The 8,161-nt window shown below is 35.0% G+C and overlaps 1 long non-coding RNA gene and 1 pseudogene across 2 annotated transcripts in view; both read left to right on the top strand.

Moving 5' to 3' along the window:
* LOC128249660 (uncharacterized) overlaps window positions 1-8,161 on the top strand; it is a 445,267-nt gene that overhangs the window by 226,974 nt on the left and 210,132 nt on the right. The gene's annotated exons all lie outside the window — the stretch shown is intronic.
* On the top strand, window positions 4,004-4,112 carry LOC128249732 (U6atac minor spliceosomal RNA; annotated as a pseudogene).

Below are 8,161 nucleotides of genomic sequence, written 5' to 3'. Positions count from 1 at the left end.
GAGTACAACACTTTACTTCACCTTGTTCCACTCCCCATTTTCAACCGGGGATTGGGATGCTGGTCTATTTGCCAAGCCAGCGGAGTGGCGTCATCTGAAGGCTAAAACAATGCCTAGCGCATTGTGACCAGCGATGTGTAACAGCATCTGATAATCTGATCAGTCACGTGATCACGTGTCGTGATATATATATATATGTGTGTGTGTGTGTGTGTGTGTGTGTGAGCGCGTATATATATATATATATATATATATATATAATGATAAAAATAATTTTGAAGTTAATAAAAATTTAAATCGAGGAAATAAAAATTTTCAATTTCATTTTTAAATTTCTCTTGGAGTAATTACGTTACAACAGAGAGAATTAAAAAATGCAACTAGTACAGCAGCATTTTAACAGGGAACTCATTAAATTAACTAACAGTTAATTAGTGTATAGAATTTAATATTTAATTTCATGTAGAATTGATTCCAGAATTTATTTTAACTGAATTCTAAGTGGAGGATGCGAGCTTATGCAAATTGTATCTCCCATCGAATATCTGTCGCCATTAGACTACAACAGAATGTGTTTTCGTTTCTTTTGTGTGTATTTTGGGGGAGTTTTTTGTTCTTTTTAAGAATTATTTTTGCATTTACCGATGGTAGTTTGTGGTGGAATGTTCACAAACATTCTATACATAGTGAGGGGTGATTCCAAAACAGACACGTGTATACATAAATACACACACATGCACACACACGTATAGGCACACAGACACACATAAACATACACACACATATATAAGTATCGCTGCAAAGACACACGTATACACATCGTTACAAACACACACTTGTATGCATAAAGAAGTATACACATGTAACATACCTAAGCACATACATCCACTTGCTCACAAACACTCACAAATACACCCACATCTATAAACACTCATGCAAAGGCACGCGTATATGTATCGGCCCCAATACCCTCGTATACACAGAACAAACACAAACGCATACAGTGTGACACAAACACATATTCACATAGAACATTCACACACACATACACACACACATACACACACATACGCGCACACATACACTCAGACACATATATACACACACGCACAAGCACATGGGGACATATAACACATATACGTTTGTACCTACAGACACATACACTAACATACACATCTACAGATGCACGCACATTTATGCGTTAATTCACACTGATCTGATTGAATCAGTCTGGAGTTTCCCCAACAAAAGAGCTATTCGTCGGATTGAATAAACTGTCTGATGAACCATCCAGTAACTCATACACATTCTCACACTCGCTCACAAATACATTCACAGAAAGAGATCTCTGTGTCTATGCGTGAATATCAAGAATTGTGAGCATACTGTTTAAGTAAGCTCAGCGGCGTTTCGTCCGTCTTTCAGTTCTGAGTTCAAATTCCGCCGATGTCAACCTTGCCTTTCATCCTTTTGGGATCGATGAAATAATTATCGGTTACGCACTGGTGTCGATGTAATCGACAAGTCCTCCCACACAATGTCAAGCCTTGTGCTTATAGAAGAAAGGATTATTATTATTATTGTTATTATTATTATTATTATTATTATTATTATTATTATTATTATTATTATTATTATTTATTATTATTGTAGTTGTTGTTGTTGTTGTTGTTGTTTTTGTTATTATTAGGGCAGCGAGCTTGCAGAATCGATAGCACGCCACACGAAATCTTAACGATATTTCGTCTGCAGCATTTTTCCCGTCTTTACATTCCCAGATCAAGTCCACCTAGGTCGACTTTGCCTTTCATCCTTTTGGGTTCGATGAAATAGGTACCAGTTACGCACTGGTGTCGATGTAATCGATAACTCCACTCCCTCAAAATTTCAGGCCTTTTGCTTTTAGTAGAAAGGATTATTATTATTATCATTATTATCATTATTATTATTATTATTATTATTATTATTATTATTATTATTATTATTATTATTATTATCATTATTATTATTATTATCATTATTATTATCATTATTATTATTATCATTAAGGCGACGAGCTTAGCAGAATTCTTAGCAAGCAGGGCTAAATAATTTACGGCATTTCGTCCTCTTTACGCTCTTAGTTCAAATTCTGTCGAGGTTGGTTTCGCTTTTCGTCCTTTCGGGGCGGATGAAAAAAAGTACCACCTGAGCACTGCGGTCAATGTAATTGACTTAACTCCTCACGTAAACCTTCTGTCTTTATGCCAAAAAATCGAAACCATTATTTATTTTTTATTATTCATATACACACAACAGATTACACTGTTGGAAAAGAAAATTTCCTATCATCAGGTTGTAACAAGTAACCTTAGATTGCAAAACCCCTCATAAGTATCCCAGTTTGCCTAATAACACTGTTTCTTTTAACTGTTCTAAGATGCCTACTTCCTTTATCCATTTGTTCAAATCTTTAGGAATAGTTCCTAATGCATCTATAACTACTGGGATACATTTTACTCGCGTTTTCCATCGTCTCTATAATGATATATGTATTTGTATGTGATAGACAGACAGTCAAACAAACAGATAGATAGATAGATAGATAGATAGATAGATAGATAGATAGATAGATAGATAGATAGACAGACAGACAGACAGACAGACAGACAGACAGACAGACAGACAGACAGACAGACAGACAGACGCTACAGGAGAATATGATAGATGATCGTGATAAACGCACTTGGTTAGTTTCTAACATAAACAAGGTTTGTATAGAAAAAAAATGACTCGAAAATTCCGATAAGATGAAAGGTCCTACACCATTCTAGTTTGAATGCAACAGAAATTGCTTATGATGCAATAATGAAATATATAAAAGAAAAGAATGGCAGAGGAGTATTATAGCTATTTCAATAGCTCACCAAGTGCAACTTACGTAACATTATTAATGTCTCATATCTAGCCAGTGCATTTTTTTTCAACAGGTACTTAAAATTATTCCGTTGAAAGTAACACGCTGCATAATATTACACAAGCTGCATCCAATGTGATTTTGAAACAGCGGTAATACTCGATTACTTATTTTATTCCTTTTATTTGCCTACACACATACACAACACACAACACAATAGATAGATAGATAGATAGATAGATAGATAGATTGATAGATATTTAGTTAATGCGACGTCGATATATATATATATATATATATATATATATATATATATATATGTATACATATATGTATATAGGTGTGTATATTTGCATATATATACATGGGCATGCATACACACACATACATACACACCTACATATACCTACATACATACATCTTTTATACGTAAGTATTGTATTTCTATGTGTGCCAGTTTTAATGTTCCCAGGTGTAGAAAATGTAAAGATAAAATCAATATTTTGCTAAAAACATATCTATTTGAAAAAATATTTTTTCGTATTTTGTCTTCAACACAACAGTACACGAAGCAGCTTCATTCTGAAAATTCCTTAAATTCAAAGAAACTATTTTCAAAAAGAATCGACATTCAAACATCTAAGGATAGCCTCAGTCGGAACCTTTCAATTCCTTCCAGTTTTACATAACCTATTTCCCGTATCAAAACCATGTCCCTTTTTTTCTCATTACAGCTAATTATATGCGCAGTGATAGTTTACACATGACTAGAGGAACAATGATAACTTCCTGCTGGGCGTAGGCACATTCGTCGCAAATTCCTGAGCTAATTTCAGTATGTATGTACATGCATGTATATATTGTTATAATAAGAAAAGAGTGTTACATAAAATTGAATGATTGCTGAATACATTTGGTAGCGTGATGATTCATTATTCTTTAACAAGAATAGTGTCGACACTGACTTCGAAGTTTCAACCATCTAAGTCATCAATGCACTGTGATTCATTTACGTTCATCTTGGATTTATATAGTCTCCGTCAATTTAAATGTTTTCTAGGATAACCAGAGTTCCGCTGAATGGAAATTGTGTTGTGGTGGCTTGATGTGCATGTATGAGACGGTTAACACTCCCCTTGGCAAGGACAGAAAAGATAATTTAATCTTTCTAACACACAAAGACATTGCTTTCTACATTAGAGGAACGTATTTTTTTAGGTGCAGGCGTGGTTGTGTGGCAAGTAGCTTGCTTCCTAACCACACGATGCCGGATGCAATCTCACTGCCTGGCATCTTGGACAAGTGTCTTCAAATATAGCCTCGGGCCGACCAGAGCCATGTGAGTGGATTAGAAGACGGAAACTGAAAGAAGCCTGTCGTATATATATATATATATATATATATATATATATACACATACATACACTCACATGTGTGTGTGTGTGCGTGCATAAACACACACATATATACATGTATACATATCATATGCGTGTGAATATATATGTATGCATGCATCTATATCATTCTGTACGATTGTGTACATATAAATATAATAGTCAATGAAATTGCAGCATTGTCTTATTTTCGAGTTTTATTTTCGTAGTTGTGTTTTACAATTTTACATTATAACATATCAACATAATACTTCCATGATTTCCTAAAGCTTCAGGTATATGTAATAACTGCATTAACTGACAGTTGTGCTTGTCAATCGACAACTGTGGTGAAATGTGTGAATTTGTCTTTTAAATAACTTCCGATAGGCTTCAGCAGGTTGAATCATACAATATGTATCGAGTGTTAACTATATATATATACGGAAAATTCACACAAAAAGAAACAAATGACGAAGACAGGTGGTGCATCCGTCTGCTAAACCACTCACGAGGATTTGGTCGAGGCTGTAGTAGAAGACACTTGTCCGAGAGATGCCAGGCAGTGAGACTACCTCCGGTATCTACACCACCCGGTATCTATCTATCTATCTATCTATCTATCTATCTATCTATCTATCTATCTATCTATCTATAGTATATGACAATGTGCGTGTGAGGATAAAGTGTAAATAAGTCAGAATGTGTATGGTTGAGAATTACAGACTTAGCCAAACTGTTCGCATAGATGATGAGATTACGCCACACTGCTTCGTATGTAGAAGTGACTGCAGAACTACAACTTCAGTACAGCATCGCCTGATTACACACAAACACACACAGGCGGGCGCACACACACACACACTCACTACACACACACTAGCATGCACACACACACACACACACACACACACACACACACACACACACACACACACACACACACACACACTAATACACACACATAGTTACACGCATATATAACAGTAAGGTAAGTGACTATCCCATCAGATTATGCCTCTCTAACGTTCAGCAATTTAATGATCTTACAAACAAAACACTGAAGAGACTCCCAGGCATGCAACACGTCCTCATTGTCTAATAATATATTTACTAATAGCTTAAACTTAATATCAACTTAACTGCATTCCTTTATATTCTAAATATTTCCCACCCATACACATACTGCAACGTCCCTCCCACCATATCATCTTCTAAACTTCACACCTTCACACTAGTCTGTTACAGTCATTTGGCAAGCAATTCATCAAATTTTCATGGACTAACTACCAGTTATCCTCACATCATAGTCACACATCAATCAAGAAAGCCAAAAAACGATTAACCTCTAGCACAGTGGAAGCTGATCCGTCAAGAAAGGCAGTCAAGTTTTCCATAGGTTACCAACACAACATTGAAAATATAGAATAAAATTAAATTAAATATTTCCAGTAGATGTATAATCATGAAGAGTGAATCTGAGTTTCCTCTTATGCTGGATTAACATGAATAAAAAGCGAAGTTACTTATAATCATTTCTAGAGACCTTCTCCCTACAGCTGCGTGTCAAAGGTTGGCTCCGTAACTTACATTGTGCTCTTCTCTTACGAACATTTTTACCAGAGTACTGCACTTTTCTTTCATCCGCATCTTCCTCTGTCAATGACTTTTAATGAAGGCTTAGCTGGAGACAAAAACCTCACCTCAATCATTTTAATCATGCCTTCAACACATCACTTTATATTATAGTCATCTGGCAGTGAACACTCCTAACAAACGGAGCCGGCAAATCAATCTACATAGTCGCCATTCTGCACAAATCAAGGAACTCCCCTGACGGCACTACTGATCTTGTAGATATTATTCTTAACTTATTACCCAGTGGTATTGTTACTCCATTCTTTTGGAAAATCTTCATAATCCCTGCTGGAAAATCCTCAGGCAGACATTGCTGAGGTGAACGTTTAGAAGTTCAGAGTATTTTCTGAACACTGTCGATCGTAGTCACTATAGAATAAAAGGAGTCAGATTCTTTATGCCTAATTTGAAAGGACATCATGCACCTCATGACATTCCAAATTACCGGCAGACTCAGGACGGTGGTTCCGCGAAAAATTCAAACTGCAAAGAGGGCCTCACACCAGCTCACAGCATGAATGTTGCAGTCACAAAGAAAGTAGCTGCATCATTTGTCAAATCATTTCCACCTCTACAAATATTAAGTGAAACGAGGAGCTAAATCACATGATGTAAACACGATTTACTCTTTGAAGCTGAACGTGACCAAGAGTTAAAAATTAAAAACAGTATATATATTTGCAAAGAACAATTTCACATCTCTATATATTGATTTCAAATTTTGGCAGCAGCTTCGGGGAAGAGGGTAAGTCGATGACATCGAAGCCAATACTGAAAGGCAAAGTCGACCTCGGAAGAATTTGACCTTAGAACGCGAAATACCGTTACGTATTACGCCTAGCGAGCTAACGATTCTGCCAACTTATTGTATTTACGTTTCTGTATATTAAAAATACTTTTATCCTGTATTTTTTTTCTTTCTGAGAGCTAAATTCGTGTGGTCAACGAGATTGATGTATGTTTACTATGGTGGCAGCATAGGAAACACTAACCATTCGGTTGATAGTGAGACACATTTTCTCTCGAACATCTGCTGCACTGTTCCGTTTATGGAAGAAGTTGTTTTTGTTGTTGCTGCTGTTATATATGTTGATATTATTGTTGTTGTTGCTAATGTTGGTGTTGCTGTCGATACTAATATTGTAATGTCTGGTGTTCATGGTGCTAATATTTATGAAGTTGTTCTAGAACCCGTTGCTCCTGCTGATGGTGATGATGATAATAATAATGATGATGATGAGGAGGAGGGCGACGATGATGGTGAGGTTTTCGTTTTCAATGTTCTCATCTGATAGCAATCTTAAATAAACGAGTGTACAAATTGATAAGACTACGTCATCCCAGAATAATAAAAACACTACAAACGAAAAGAGGAAACTAAAGAAAAAGAAAACAAAAGCAAAAAACGAAAACTAAACAGAAATATTATTAAATAAAATATATTCGAAATAAAAGTGAAAATAATTGGACGTAATTTTTCCCCGAGTCTCGTTTTCGTTCGTGCACGGTTGCTTTTGCATTTTGTTTCTTCGTAGTTATTTTGTCCTTGTTTTACTTGTTTTGTTCCTTTTTCATTTCTTTCCTTCTTCTTCTTCGCATCTATTTATTTTAAAATGACGTGTTTCAACGTCCATCCAACGTTTACACAGAAATGAAAGTAAAATATTTACTTAGTTGAATGTTGTGAAAGGAAACAAATGGAAGTGAGAAGAAAGAAAATATAAAAGAGAAAAATAATATATACATACCTATGCTTGAATGTATGTAAGTATGTATGTATGTATGTATGTATGTATGTATTTATGCATGTATACAGTTATGTGTATGTATGTGTATATACATATTCACATACATACTTATTTACACACAGATACATATCAGCAGAGAGGGTATCGTTGTATTTTTAAAGAAATTCAATTCACTAACACTGTATGTATTTAAGCAAATTGCTCAGTACGTATATGGTGTGTATGTGTGTGTATTCGTGTGTGTGTCTCTGTAAATGTACGTATCAATGAATATACATATATGTATATGTAAATATAAAGACATGTGTAGATCTGTGTATGTATCTGTATATAACTACGTCTGTATATAAAAATGTACTTCCAGTTAGATTCATGAATGTGTAGATATTGGTGCGTAGGCATAAATAGCATTTATACCTATGTTTCTGTTTCTGCTTCTACTTCTCTCTTTGTTTGTCTATATATATAAATGTATACATGTCTGTAGATGCATATATATATATATA

The sequence above is a fragment of the Octopus bimaculoides genome, chromosome 17, assembly GCF_001194135.2.
Source record: "Octopus bimaculoides isolate UCB-OBI-ISO-001 chromosome 17, ASM119413v2, whole genome shotgun sequence".
In the NCBI taxonomy this organism is placed as follows: Eukaryota; Metazoa; Mollusca; class Cephalopoda; order Octopoda; family Octopodidae; genus Octopus; species Octopus bimaculoides.
The sequence above is the reverse complement of the archived record's forward strand: the minus strand, read 5'-3'. Positions and strand labels throughout refer to the sequence as shown.